Genomic DNA, 16,110 nt, shown 5'->3' with positions numbered 1-16,110 from the left:
TGGAATTTTGTGTTCGCAGGTGCAACATGTGTGCCCAGCTGGGCAATGCATCCAGGGAAGCCCCCCTTAGCCCCTGGTCCTAGCCCGCCAAGCCATGGTCACGCATCCATGTGGACTACACAGGTCCTTTCATGGGAAAAATGTTTTTGGTTGTAGTAGACGCCTACTCCAAATGGATCGAGTGTGACATTCTCAATTCAAGCACATCCTCTGCCACGGTAGAAAGTCTACGGGCAATGTTCACCGCCCATGGACAACCGGATGTCTTGGTCAGCGACAATGGCCCGTGCTTCACAAGCACTGAATTCCAGGACTTCATGGCAGGCAATGGAATCAACCATGTCAGAACGGCACCGTTTAAGCTGGCTTCAAACGGCCAGGTGGAACGAGCAGTGCAGATAATCAAACAGGGGATGCTCAGAATCCAAGGGGGTTCACTACAAAGCCGCTTATCACGCCTCCTGTTGGCCAATAGATCCCGACCACACTCGCTCACAGGGGTCCCACCCGCAGAGCTACTAATGAAAAGGACGCACAAAACCAGGATATCCCTTATACGCCCCACCATGAAAGAAATTGTCGAGAGCAGGCGCCAGTCACAATGTGATACCATGACGGGAATGCGAGGGCGTCATTGTCATTGTAACCCATGTGTAAACTGACCTAAGTTGTACACCGTGAGAACACTGACCACAGGGGACGAACTTGTGGGAGACACTCCTAACCTGGACTTTCAGGTATAAAAGGGGAAGCTCCACCCACATTCATCACTTGAATTATTGGTCACAGAGTGACCTTCTCTCAAGTATGGGCCTTGTGTGCATTTATACGGTATAGTAAGGATATATCACATATTGAACGAATGGAAGAGTTATTGGACCTTCTTCTAAAGGCTGGACTAATAATTAATCCAAAGAAGGCACAACTGACAACCAGAAGTGATATTTTTAGGGGTTACTGTGGGACCGAAGGGGCTTAGTCCAGACCAGCATAAGATTGATGTGATTCAGCATTTACCATTGCCTGAATCCAAAACTGCACTTTGTTCCTTCTCGGGCCTGGTGGTATACCAGTACTCATTTATTCACAGGTTTGCAGAGCTGGCCAAACCCCTATCTGAACTATCAAAGGGCAAAGAGGATTATGTGGCGTGTGATTGGACAGCCGAACATACCATGGCTGTATCCCTCCTTAAAACTGCTGTTATGCAAGCCACATGCCTGACAAGTCCTGACCGAGACAAGCCTTTCCACCTGGAGGTGAGATCCACAGATCAGTGTCTTGCTACCATTCTGTGCCAAGAGGTACAAGATAAATTTATGCCAGTTGTGTATGCCTCTCGCATTTTGACTGGGGTGGAGATGAATTACAGTGTGTGTGAGCGACATCTGCTGGCCACTTTTTGGGTGGTTAAACATTTCATTCATTACCGAATTGAACAAAATAATTATTTACAGCCCCTACACTCCTCTGAATCTTCTACTTAAACCAGGGGGACACATCATTGAACTCTTCTGTTAACTCAGAGGGATTTGGAAATAACGCCAAAGCAGACAACTCTACTACCTCAGCTCCTACTGTACGGGGGGGGGGGGGGCGGGGTAAGAGTCATGAATGCCCACTTCCATCACTGAATTTCGACCATCACCCCGTCTCTCCTGCTCTATTAAACGACACCCAGGACGTTTACGTTGATGGTTCATCCTATCACAGGGATGAAAAGTCCCTTACTGGATTTGCAATATATGCCTGACTGAGAATTTAACTATAAATGCATTCATCACTCCGCTCAATATGATGAAGTTGCAGCCCTGGTGACAGTGATCCAAATTACCCACAACATGCCTGTTAATGTTTGGTCAGATAATGCCGATGCAAGTAACAGTCTGTTATCTTTACCGCTGTATGCTCGGAATAATTTTTGTACTGTTGATGGTAAGACCCTGCTCCATGCAGACCTCTTTGCTTCCCTTTGGGAGTTTTTTAATTCACATTAAGCGCCTGTTTATGTTGTTAAGGTGAAGTCCCACTCACATTCTTCTAACGTATACACCCAGAGTAACTCACATGCAGATCGTGCTGCTAAGGAGGTCGCTGTTAATGGAGACCTCTGACAAGTTCCTACCCCTTCCTTAAGGTCAGTCTCGAGTATCCCAGGTGGGGTCATCGACCTCCTTTTTGGGGAGCAGGCTGGGAAGTGGAGCTGAGTACATGATCAGATCAGCCACAAACTTATTAAATGGCGGAGCAGGCTCGAGGGGTCAAATGGCCTATTCCTGCTCCTATTTCTTATGTTCTTATGTTTTCCCTTCCGTCTAGTTATTCCCCCTATGCAGTTGTTATTGCATGGCATAAAAATGGACGTCAGTTACCTCAGCCCACTCCATGGGCTGCAGACACACAATTGGCTCCGGATCAGTCTGGGAAAGCTGCTCCCTGTTAATGTACAACCCCTGCTTACTGTGGCTATTGTCCGATCTCCCAATTGTCTGTGTTCCCCCATCCATGGCACCCAAAATTTTGGATCTCCTTCACTCACACCCAGTAGGAGGACACTATTCAGCTGATGTAACCGTTCAGAAGCTATGGAAATTAGCATGGTATCCCGATTGTGTGACGGATGTTACTCGTAGGGTGAATTGTTGCCTGCCCTGTTTGCAGCACAATCCAAATGCCCACACTAATTGGGCACTGTTGCGTAGTTCCCCTTCTCCCGAAGGGCCATGGACTCACCTTCAAATTGATTTTATAGGGCCCTTGCCTACAGGACCTCTGGTTGGCGGTATTACAGTTGATAAATTTACTAAATGGATGGAAGCTTTTCAATGTAAAACAAACACCGTATTGAAAGCGGCTCGACTTTTATTAGGTGAGGTGATCTGCAGGTGGGGAGTGCCAATCCAAGTTGATGATGATCAATGATCACACTTTACCGGCCAAGTTATTACTGAACTACAACGGATAATGGGTCTCTCGCATAAACATAGCATCTCCCATCACCCACAATCATCTGGAGTGGTGGAAAGAGGAAATCAAACTCTGAAAACTATGTTAAACAAATTTTCTGCAGATCACCTCACCAAATGGTCCAGTATGTTGCCAATGTGTCTAATGGCTATTAGATCCACCCTGCATAACACAACGGGTATCTCGCCCTACCAGGCTATGATTGGGCAATTAATGCGAATGCCAGCCCATGTTAATCCCTTCAGCCACACCCATAGTACAGGGAATTGCCAACCAAAAATGGCTTGAAACGGTGGTAGAGAACATAGAACAAACAGGCAAATCAAATAGCAAGGCAAAGAAATACTTCGACAAGAAAGTTTGACCATTTGAGTATCCAAGTGGGAGATGTTGTAATGGTACTAAACTGGGAAAAGGCAACATTGCTTTGAACCAAAGTGGAATGGTCCCATTCCGATTATTGACAGGTTTATCTGGTGTAAATCCCTGGTAAAAAGGGGAGGACCAAGGTGGCTAAATGGTACCATATCAATCAGTTGAAAGCTGTGAAAGAATAAATATTGCCATATTTTACCTTACAGAACCAGTTAGGAATAATAATAAAACATGTAACACGCTGTATCAGTTATCGAACCCTCCTACATAAAACACTTGAACGCCTCGCCAATCTCTACAATTGAATTGGGTGGAATACTACGATCAAACCAGCGGCGAGGGTATATCATTATATCATGTTGAGTTTTGAAGGAAATATGCAAAGTAAAATTTATGTGTGGTACGTCCACCAATTGTTACTACTTGGAAGCATCACCTTTTGGTTCCTGAAGGAAATGGAGTTCGGGTACAACTACACGACAGCACAGAGGGATAAAACCCAGAGGCCCCAGAAGGTAAAGCCCCTGGGTGGTACCGGAAGGTATCCACAGCATTGGTTAAAACCTTTGGAAGTAAAAAGCGAAAAATTTGACATTAAGACATATCATTTGAATTGGCTGTCTTTTTGGCTGAGACATGAGGGTGAATACTGGTGGAAAGCCAAGTGGCAAGAAAATAATACGAGAAATAACACACAATGCTGTGCGGGATGGTGTGTTAGTACTGGAGGTATAGTTCTAATAACACAAAAAATAGAGATCATGGTAAATAAAAGGTTCCGATAATGGTTTAGTAGTAACTCACACTGAGAGCCTGTATAATGATGTTAGATATGAGATTGTCCCAGTGATATTTAATCTTTCAACAGTCCAAATGCCAAAGAGCCTGTGCAACCACACATATAAGCTATATTACAGTTATCTGGTGAGGCAAATAGTTAAGGATTTTGTTGAAAGGAATGCAGGAAAAGACAGTGACAAACCTTGGCCCCTGATTGATGGACAATGGTACGAACCAGTGGTAGGGGGAGGAAATGGTATGAGTAAGTTGAGAAATAGGCGAGGTTAGGAGAATGAATAGGAATAGGAGCCATAGCAGAAATTGCAGCATGGAATAGGATAGACATAGAATCTAAGTGGGAACATGATGAGGCTATGAGGGGACAATTGAAGGGAATTTTACAAGTAAATATTACTATGGAGCTAGAGGCAGTAAAATTCGGACATCCGATTCCATCACCATCTCTCAGTTTAAAGTCTATTAATGAAAGAAGGTAGTACCTCCCAGAAACACTTGGTTAAAATGCAGCAAGATAATACACAAATTGAGAAAGCAATGAGCAAGTTAGGGGACCACAAGTGGTGGGAAGTAGCTAGTCAGCATCCTTGGGCACGAATGATATCAGCAGCTCTAGTAACTGCTTAATGCTTGGTCTTAAAAGTTCTAATTATGTCATGTTATTTGAGATGCTTGACACGCCAATTAAACCGTTGAACCAATAATCTAGAGTTGGCATGGTTGGTCGAGATTCATAAATGAGAGGTCGAAATAGAGTTTTCTCCCTGTCAAGGTGGGGACAGTTAGAAACTAAAGATGCCTAAAAATGTATATGGTTATGCAATTAAAACTGTGACGCGATGAATGCTGTGTTTAAATTGTTGTTTGAACTGGAGACAAAATATCTCCTCAGATTGGTATTAGATGCTTAGAAATGCTAATAGCTTGGTTTCCTGTGGATATTATGGCTTCTTTGTACTATATATAATCTCCCTGTTGCTAAGCGATTATGTTATTTTTAAGTTAAGACTTGAACCTTGTTTATGTATTTTATATATAATGCTAAGGTTGGATTTGATGTTAGCTTAACAGAACTGCTTGCGAAGATGATGGAAGGATGTTGGTAGGATTTAACGTAAACACACGGCAGTTTGCTACGTTGTAAAGAAGTTAACGACTGGTTAGAGTGAGAAAGCGCTGCTTTGGGCCTCATAGTTCAAAGGGTAGAGGACTAGGCATTGTATTGATTGTACCCAAGAGAATAGGGACAGAGAGAGAGGAAAGGAATTCCACAGGAAAGCATCTTCGGGAAAGTATAAACAAAAAGATATGTGGCCAAAAGCATAAGACAGCTTCAGGGCGGGTCCTTGATGCAGAATCGAAACAAAGAACTTGATATAGTATTGGATGGCAAGTTTTTAGAGAAACCTCAATAGGTCAAAAGGTTTTGTCAATAACCTGGTCCAGGCCCACCTCTAAAAGTAGGATAAAAGTGACCTCCCGAAAGCTTGTACCCAGCCAGGAGAGAGGAGTTCACAGATGGGAGAGAGAGAAAAAAGAAACTTATAGACGGAAGAGAGAGAAGGAAGCTCACAGATCGAAGACAGAAAGAGAGAGAGAGAAGTTCTAGACGAAAGGAAGAGAATTGCTCACTTGTGTCAACCGTCTGTCCAATCGGGATCGGTATCAACTACTTGTCACGGTCAAATGTTTTGCTGTATAATTAATGTGTTATATTTTGTCTTAAACTCTGATTGATCACAATATACCCACCATATTGGTTTGCACTCGAACCTGATTATTTAAAGTGACCCGAGATCGCAGTAAAGAGGTTATTTCTAACAACCACCCATTTCGCCAGTGCCCTCGTCAGTGCCACACAGTCAGCTGGGGCAGGTTGCTCCAGCCCATGGCGAGATGTTGTAGTCTGATCTGGTCCCCCCAAGGTCCAGAGCTTCAAATCGAATAACTAGGGTAGTAGATAGGGCTGTAAACTAATGAAGGAGGGGGATGGTGGGAGGATTCAGGAAAGGGTCAATTCAAAAGCAGTAAGAGAAATGTCAAGGCTGTAGAACGGAGTAGCGATTTGGATTAAAAACAAGCAGAGTGGGTCAGGAAGGGACAGAGAGCTTAACAAAGGTAATAGGGCATCAGTGACAAAGGTGATATCAGAGAAAAATAGAAAAAAAGTTAAAGCTAAAGCCACTATATCTGAATCCGTGAAGCATTCATCACAAAATAGATGAATTAATAGCAGTTAGAAATTCCAGAGGTGAGGTTACAGTGACTGCCCTTGACATTAAGGCAGCATTTCACCAAGTGTGGCATCAAGAAGCCCTAGTAAAACTGAAGTCAATGGGAATAACGGGGGAAAGCTCACCAGTGGCTGGAGTCATAACTAGCACAAAGGAAGATGGTTTTGATTATTGGAGGTCAATCATCTCAGCCCCTGGATATCACTGCAGGGATTCCTCAGGGCAGTGTTCTAGGCTCAACCATATTCGGCTGCTTCATCAATGTCTTTCCCTTCATCATATGGTTAGACGTGGGGAGGTTCTCTGCTGACTGCACAATGTTCAGTTCCATTCAGATAATGAAGCGGTCCACGCCAGCATGCAACAAGACCTGGACGACATTCAGGCTTGGGCTCATAGGTGGCATGTAACATTCGTGCCATTTAAGTGCCAGGCATTGACTATCTCCAACAAGCAAGAGTCTAACCAATGCCCTTTAACATTCAACGGCACTACCATCACTGAACTCCCACCATCAACATCCTGGTGGTCAACATTGACCATAAACTTAACTGGACCAGCCACGTAAATACTGTGGCAATAACAGTGGGTCAGAGGCTGGGTCTGCTGCGGCAAGTGTCTCACTTCCTGACTCCTCAAAGCCTTTCAACAAGGCACGAATCAGGAGTGTGATTGAATACTCTCCACTTGCCTGGATGAGCGCAGCTCCAACAATGCTGAAAAAGCTCAACACCATCCAGGACAAAGCAGCTCGCTTGATTAGCTCCCCATCCACCATCTTCAACATGCACTCCTTCCACCACCGGCACACCGTGGCTGCAGTGTGTACCATCTACAAGATGCACTGCAGCAACTGGCCAAGGCTTCTTCGGCAGCACCCCCCAAACCCATCACCTCTACCACCTAGAAGGACAAGGGCAGCAGGTGCATGGGAACACCATCACCTCCAAGTTCCGCTCCAGGTTCCTGACTTGGAAATATTCGCCGTTCCTTCATCATCACTGAGTAAAATTTCTGGAACTCCCTCCCTAACAGCACTGTGGGAGTACCTTCACAACCAGGACTGCAGCAGTTCAAGAAGGTGGCTCACCATCACCTTCTCAAGAGCAATTAGGGATTGACAATAAATGCTGGCCTGACTAGCAATTCCCACAGCCCAAGAACGACTAACAAAAACATTGGTTTGATCCAATAGCATTACGGAGCCGAGGTTACAGAGTGACCAAGGGTTGGGAACTAAATACTCCAGGATACTTGACTTGTAGAAGTGATAGGCAAAATGGAAAAGACTGGGGGGGGGGGGGGAGAGCGTAGCTAGCCCTGATAAAGAATGGGATAAAGACAGCAGAGAGAAAGGGTCTGAGTTTGGAAAATCAATGTAGAATCAGTTTGGGTAGAGCTAAGAAACAAGGGGCGGAAAACACTAGTGGGAGTAGTTTATAGGCCCCTAACCTTAGTTGTATTGTTGGGCATAGTATTAATCAGGAAACTGAGGTGCATGTTACAGGGGTAATACAGTAATCATGGGGGACCTTAATCTTCATGTAGACTGGGAAAAACAAATTTGCAGTAATAGTGTGGAGGATGAGTTCATGGGGAATGCATTCAAGATAGTTTTCTGGATCAGTATGTTGAGGAACCAATTAGGAGACAGGATTAGTTAGATTATAGTATTGTGCAATGAGAAAAGGTGAATTAATAACAAGTTGGCTAAGGTAGATTGGAAAACTAGATTAAAAGATATGACCGTAGATAAGCAATCGCAAACATTCAAAGAATTAATTCATAATTTGCAACGGATATGTATTTCCTTAAGGAATAAAAACCCCATCTGAAAAATGGTCCAACTGAAGTTAAAGATAGTATTGGATTGAAGGAAGAGGCTTATATTACCAAAAACAGTAGTAAGCCTGAGGACTGGGGAGGATTTTAGAATTCAGCAAAGAATGACGAAGAAATTGATTAAAAAAGAGAGTAAACTAGCAAATACTTTGTATCTGACTTCACAGAAGACACAAAAACATTCTGGAAATTAGTAGAGAACCAACAACTTGTATTTATATAGCACCTTTAACATAGTGACATGTCCCAAGGTGCTTCACAGGAGTATTATGAGATAAAAAATTTGACACCGAGCCGCATAAGTAGAAATTAGCACAGGTGACCAAAAGCTTGGTTAAAGAGGTATGTTTTAAGCAACGTCTTGAATGAGGAAAGAGAGGTAGAGGCGGAGAGGATTAGGCAGCGAGTTCCAGAGCTTGGAGCCTAGGCAACAGAAGGCACAGCCACCAATGGTTGAGCGATTATAATCAGGGATGCTCAAGAGGGCAGAATTAGAGGAGCACAGACATCTCGGGGGTTGTGAGGCTGGAGGACGTTAAATATAGGGAGGGGCAAGGCCATGGAGGGATTTTAAAATAAGGATGAGAATTTTTTTAAATCGAAGGTCTTGTGAGAATGAGGATCTTAAAGAAATTATTAGTAAAGAAATAGTACTGGGGAAATTGACAGAACTAAAAGTCAACAAATCTCCTGGACCTGATGACTTCATCCTGGGGTTTTAAAAGAGGGGGCTTCAGAAATAGTTGATGCATTGGTTTTGATCTTCCAGAATTCCCTAGATTTTAAAATGGTCCCTGTGGATTGGAAGGTAGCAAACATTAGGTTACTTAGGAAATCGTTATGTGATTATGCAGAGTCAACACAGATTTATGTTTAAATTGTGTTTGACAAATCTAAGAGTTTTTTGAGGTTGTAACTAACAGGGTAGATAAGGGGGAACCAGTGAATGTAGTGTATTTGGATCTTCAGAAAGCATTCAATAAGGTACTACTCGAGAGGTAATTACACAATGTTAAGACTCGTGGGATTGGGGGTAATATATTAGCATGGATTGAGGTTTGGATAACGAACAGTAAACAGAGAATAGGAATAAATGGATCATATTTAGGCTGGCAGGTTGTAACTAGTGGGGTACCGCAAGGATCAGTGCTTGCACCTCAGTTATTTATATTCTATATCAATGACTTAGATGAGACCGGGTGTAATGTATCCAAGTTTGCTGACAATACAAAGTTAGGTGTTAAAATAAGCTGTGAGGAGGATGCAAAGGGATATAGACAGGTTAAGTGAATATGCAAGGTGGCAGGGAATATAATGTGGAGAAGTATGAAGTTATCTTCTTTGTTAGGAAAAATAGAAAAGCAGACTATTTTTTTTTAAATGATGAGAAATTGGAAAATGTTGGTGTTCAGCGGGACCTGGGTGTCCTTGTGCATGAATCACTGAAAGTTAACATGTAGGTACAGCAAGTAATTAAGAACACAAATGGTATGTTCGCCTTTATTACAAAGGGATTGGAGTGTAAGAGTAAAGAAGTCTTACTAAAATTATGTAGGACCTTGATGAGACCACACCTGGAGTATTGTGTAGTTTTGGTCTCCTTACCTAAGGAAGGATATACTTGATTTAGCGGGAGTGCACCAAATGTTCACTAGACTGAATCCTGGGATGAGGGGATTGTCCTATGATGAGAGATTGAGTAGATGAGGCCTGTATTCCCTAGAGTTTAGAAGAATGAGAGGTGGTCTCATTGAAACATATAAAATTATTCAGGGACTTGACAGGGTAGATGCTGTGAGGATTAGTCCCCGAGCTGGGAAGTCTAAAATTATTGATCAGTCTCAGAATAAGGGGTCAATCGTTTAGGACTGAAATGAGGAGAAATTTCTCCAGTCAAAGGGTTGAAAATCTTTGGAATTCTCTACCTTAGAGAGCGGTGGATGCTCAGTCGTTTGAGTATATTCAAGACAGAGATTGATAGATTTTTGGATACTAAGGGAATCAAGGGATATGGGGATAGTGCGGGAAGGTGGAGTTGAGGTAGAAGATCAGCCATGATCTTATAGAATGGTGAAGCAGGCTTGAGGGGCGAAATGGCCTACTCCTGCTGCTATTTCTTATGTCCTTGAGGTCACCCACCACAGCCATCTGAGGTGTCCTCAAAAAGTCAGCAGTAAACACTGTGTATTCACTTCGTAGGGGCACTATGATAAATAAACAAGCACACAAGGCAAGCACTAAGGGTTTGCACAAAAGTGATTCTTAACTCAGTAAGTTTACTGTTATTTAAATATGAATTGAGTTGTAATAGTAAATATTTTTATCTAGCTATGGTAATATTTGCAGACAAGAGCAAGACCCACAAGGCTGGACTGCAGGAAGGCAGTAAGATTGTGGATGCGCGGATGGTGGGACAGTTGGCGTATTGGGGATGGGAGGGATGGAACAGGTGAAGCATTCATATTAGCTGTTCTCCAAGAGCTCTGGCAGCAGGGGGACTGGTGGTCGATGTTGCTTCTGCTCTTCTTATTGCTTCCCCTCCTCCTCCAGCATGAAAGATAGACCTGCCTGACCATCCATGAGCAGAATAAAATATTTCCAAGGCAGACAAGCAGTCCAACACCAGTACAAAATTTGTCACAGAACTCTAAAAGTCAGTATGAAATGGTGAAAATAGCCAAAAAAGAAACCAGACATTGACTAGCAGCCTAAAATAATAAATCAGCATCTTATCTGTAAAGAGATCAGTCTGGGATAGTAGACCCTTGGGTGCCTGTTTCCCTCCTCAAAAATGGGCACAGTACAATCCAATTTATACGCCATGGTCACTTGAAGTGTGGCACTTATTTAATGCCTTTGCAAGGCATAGCAGAACAGATGCATATTAGATGCAAGATTTTAAGATCTCCCATAGCAGTGCTAGGGACAAAAAAACCCTCACTCTCTCTGCCTTGAGCAGCTGCAGACAAAGATAGAGGGGTGCGAAATCGAGAGGTGACATCACAGCCAAGCTGGTAAGTAGTTGGCTGTTCGACTGGTAAGTATAACTCTCTTTTAGACTGACTTTTAGATTGGTTTAATTAGCAGCGAACTACTAAGTAGCTGTTTGGTATTTAAGTAAATTTTAGTAAGTAAATTAATTTAAGGGTTAAGTCATGGCAGGAGAGCTCGGACCCGTGTCATGCTCCTCCTGTGTTATGTGGGAAGTCAGGGACATCCAGTGTCCCTGACTACTATGTGTGCGGGAAGTGTGTCCAGCTGCAGCTCCTGACAGATCGCATGACGGCACTGGAGCTGCGGATAGACTCACTCCGGAGCATGCGCGATGCTGAGAATGTTGTGGATAGCACATTTAGTGAGTTGGTCACACCGCAGGTAAGGGTTAGGACAGATAGTGAATGGGTGACCAAGAGACAAGGCAAGAGCAGGAAGGTAGTGCAGGAGTCCCCTGCGGTCATCTCCCTCCAAAACAGATATACCGTTTTGGATACTGTTGGGGGAGATGACTTACCAGTGGAAGGCACCAGCAGCCAGGTTCATGGCACCATGGGTGGCTCTGCTGCACAAAAGGGCGGGAAAAAGAGTGGGAGAGCTATAGTGATAGGGGACTCTATTGTAAGGGGAGTAGACAGGAGTTTCTGCGGCTGCAACCGAGACTCCAGGATGGTATGTTGCCTCCCTGGTGCAATAGTCAAGGATGTCTCGGAGCGGCTGCAGAGCATTCTGGAGGAGGGTGAACAGCCAGTTGTCGTGGTATATGTAGGTACCAACGATATAAGTAAGAAGCAGGAAGAGGTCCTACAAGCTGAATTTAGGGAGCTAGGAGTTAAATTAAAAAGTAGGACCTCAAAGATAGTAATCTCTGGATTGCTACCAGTTCCACGTGCTAATCAGAATAGAGGGAGCAGGATAGTTAGAATAAATACGTGGCTTGAGCAGTGGTGCAAGAGGGAGGGATTCAAATTCCTGGGACATTGGAACCAGTTCTGGGGGAAATGGGACCTGTACAAAAGGGACGGTCTGCACTTGGGCAGGACTGGAACTGATGTCCTGGGGGTAACATTTGCTAATGCAGTTCGGGAGTGTTTAAACTAATATGGCAGGGGGATGGGAACCTATGCAGAGAGACAGGGCGAAGTAATATGGAGTCAGAAAAAGATGGTAGAAAGGGAAAAAGCAATAGTGGAAGGCCGAGTAAACAAAGGCAAGAAACAAAAAGAGCCACACTACATCATAATTCTAAGAGGACAAAAGGTGTTAAAAAAACAAGCCTGAAGGCTTTGTGTCTGAATGCAAGGAGTATCCGTAATAAAGTGGATGAATTAACTGTGCAAATAGACGTTAACAGATAAGATATGATTGGGATTACAGAGACGTGGCTCCAGGATGGTCAGGGCTGGGAACTCAACATCCAAGGGTATTCAACATTCAGGAAGGATAAAATAAAAGGAAAAGGAGGTGGGGTAGCATTGCTGGTTAAAGAGGAGATTAATGCAATAGTTAGGAAGGACATTAGCTTGGACGATGTGGAATCTATATGGGTAGAGCTGCAGAACACCAAAGGGCAAAAAACGTTAGTGGGAGTTGTGTACAGTCCTCCAAACAGTAGTGGTGATGTTGGGGGGGGGGGGGGGGATCAAACAGGAAGTTAGGGGTGCATGCAATAAAGGTGCAGCAGTTATCATGGGTGACTTTAATATGCATATAGATTGGGCTAACCAAACTGGAAGCAATACAGTGGAGGATTTCTTGGAGTGCATAAGGGATGGTTTTCTAGACCAATATGTTGAGGAATCAATTAGGGGGGAGGCCATCTTAGACTGGGTGTTATGTAATGAGAGAGGATTAATTAGCAATCTCGTTGTGCGAGGCTCCTTGGGGAAGAGTGACCATAATATGGTGGAATTCTACATTTAGGATGGAGAATGAAACAGTTAATTCAGAGACCATGGTCCAGAACTTAAAGAAGGGTAACTTTGAAGGTATGAGGCGTGAACTGGCTAGTATAGATTGGCGAATGATACTTAAGGGGTTGACAGTGGATGGGCAATGGCAGACATTTAGAAACCGCATGGATGAACTACAACAATTGTACATCCCTGTCTGGCGTAAAAATAAAAAAGGGAAGGTGGCTCAACCGTGGCTATCAAGGGAAATCAGGGATAGTATTAAAGCCAAGGAAGTGGCATACAAATTGGCCAGAAATAGCAGCGAACCCGGGGACTGGGAGAAATTTAGAACTCAGCAGAGGAGGACAAAGTGTTTGATTAGGGCTGGAAAGTAGAGTACGAGAGGAAGCTTGCAGGGAACATTAAGGATATGTAAAGAGAAAAAGGTTGGTAAAGACAAACGTAGGTCCCCTGCAGTCAGAATCAGCAAAAGTCATAACGGGGAACAAAGAAATAGCAGACCAATTGAACAAGTACTTGGTTCGGTATTCACTAAGGAGGACACAAACAACCTTCCGGATATAAAAGGGATCAGAGGGTCTAGTAAGGAGGAGGAACTGAGGGAAATCCTTATTAGTCAGGAAATTGTGTTGGGGAAATTGATGGGATTGAAGGCCGATAAATCCCCAGGGCCTGATGGTCTGCATCCCAGAGTACTTAAGGTGGCGGCCTTGGAAATAGCGGATGCATTGACAGTCATTTTCCAACATTCCATAGACTCTGGATCAGTTCCTATGGAGTGGAGGGTAGCCAATGTAACCCCACTTTTTAAAAAAAGGAGGGAGAGAAAACAGGGAATTATAGACCGGTCAGTCTGACATCGGTAATGGGTAAAATGATGGAATCAATTATTAAGGATGTCATAGCAGCGCATTTAGAAAGAGGTGACATGATAGGTCCAAGTCAGCATGGATTTGTGAAAGGGAAATCATGCTTGACAAATCTTATGGAATTTTTTGAGGATGTTTCCAGTAGAGTGGACAAGGGGGAACCAGTTGATGTGGTGTATTTGGACTTTCAGAAGGCTTTCGACAAGGTCCCACACAAGAGATTAATGTATAAAGTTAAAACACATGGGATTGGGGGTAGTGTGCTGACGTGGATTGAAAACTGGTTGGCAGACAGGAAGCAAAGAATAGGAGTAAATGGGTACTTTTCAGAATGGCAGGCAGTGACTAGTGGGGTACCGCAAGGTTCTGTGCTGGGGCCCCAGTTGTTTACATTGTACATTAATGATTTAGACGAGGGGATTAATTGTAGTATCTCCAAATTTGCAGATGACACTAAGTTGGGTGGCAGTGTGAGCTGCGAGGAGGATGCTATGAGGCTGCAGAGTGACTTGGATAGGTTAGGTGAGTGGGCAAATGCATGGCAGATGAAGTATAATGTGGATAAATGTGAGGTTATCCACTTTGGTGGTAAAAACAGAGAGACAGACTATTATCTGAATGGTGACAGATTAGGAAAAGGGGAGGGGCAATGAGACCTGGGTGTCATGGTACATCAGTCATTGAAGGTTGGCATGCAGGTACAGCAGGCTGTTAAGAAAGCAAATGGCATGTTGGCCTTCATAGCGAGGGGATTTGAGTACAGGGGCAGGGAGGTGTTACTACAGTTGTACAGGGCTTTGGTGAGGCCACACCTGGAATATTGTGTACAGTTTTAGTCTCCTAACATGAGGAAGGACTTTCTTGCTATTGAGGGAGTGCAGCGAAGGTTCAACTGACTGATTCCCGGGATGGCGGGACTGACCTATCAAGAAAGACTGGATCAACTGGGCTTGTATTCACTGGAGTTCAGAAGAATGAGAGGGGATCTCATAGAAACGTTTAAAATTCTGACGGGTTTAGACAGGTTAGATACAGGAAGAATGTTCCCAATGTTGGGGAAGTCCAGAACCAGGGGTCACAGTCTAAGGATAAGGGGTAAGCCATTTAGGATCGAGATGAGGAGAAACTTCTTCACCCAGAGAGTGGTTAACCTGTGGAATTCTCTACTACAGAAAGTTGTTGAGGCCAATTTACTCAATATATTCAAAAAGGATTTAGATATAGTCCTTACTACTAGGGGGATCAAGGGGTATGGCGAGAAAGCAGGAATGGGGTACTGAAGTTTCATGTTCAGCCATGAACTCATTGAATGGCGGTGCAGGCTCGAAGGGCCAAATGGCCTACTCCTGCACCTATTTTCTATGTCTCTATAATCTGGGCTAATGCACCAGTACTGTTGGGAGGTGTTTTGTGTAGATGGTATGTTGAATTAAGGTCTTTTCTGCCAGAAGCATATTAAAGATCCCATTGCATCACTGGAAGTATCCTTATCAACATTGCTGTCTTAGCCAACACCACCAAAACCAGATGAATTGATCACTGCTGCTGGATGTTGCTGGTGGAACATGGCAGTCATGTTTGCTCATCTAACAAAAGTTACTATTGTGTCAGCTGTGGTTCAGTCAGAAGGCTGTGGGTTTAGGTGACGCTCCAGAGACTTGAGCACATAAATCTAGGCTGACACTCCAGTGCAGTGCTGAAGGAGTGCCACACTGTCGGAGGTGCCGTCTTTCGGATGAGACGTTAAACCGAGGCCCCATCTGCTCTCTCAGGTGGATGTAAAAGATCCCACGGCACTATTTCGAAGGAGAGTTATTGCCGGTGTCCTGGCCAATATTTATCCCTCAATCAACATCACTAAAACGGATTATCTAGCCATTATCACATTGCTGATTGTGAGAGCTTGCTGTGCGCAAATTGGCTGCCGCGTTTCCCACATTACAACAGTGACTACACTCCAAAAGTATTTAATTGGCTGTGAAGTGCATTGAGACATCCGGTGGTCATGAAAAGCACTGTATAAATGCGAAGCTTCTTTACAATGTTTAGTCAGAAAATTTAATTATTTCACCAGTTTGCTGTACAATGTTCTTTCTACGACTGCATCCATCATAG

This window comes from Pristiophorus japonicus, chromosome 12 (genome assembly GCF_044704955.1).
Source record: "Pristiophorus japonicus isolate sPriJap1 chromosome 12, sPriJap1.hap1, whole genome shotgun sequence".
NCBI classification, from domain to species: Eukaryota; Metazoa; Chordata; class Chondrichthyes; family Pristiophoridae; genus Pristiophorus; species Pristiophorus japonicus.
This window is presented reverse-complemented; position numbering follows the sequence as displayed.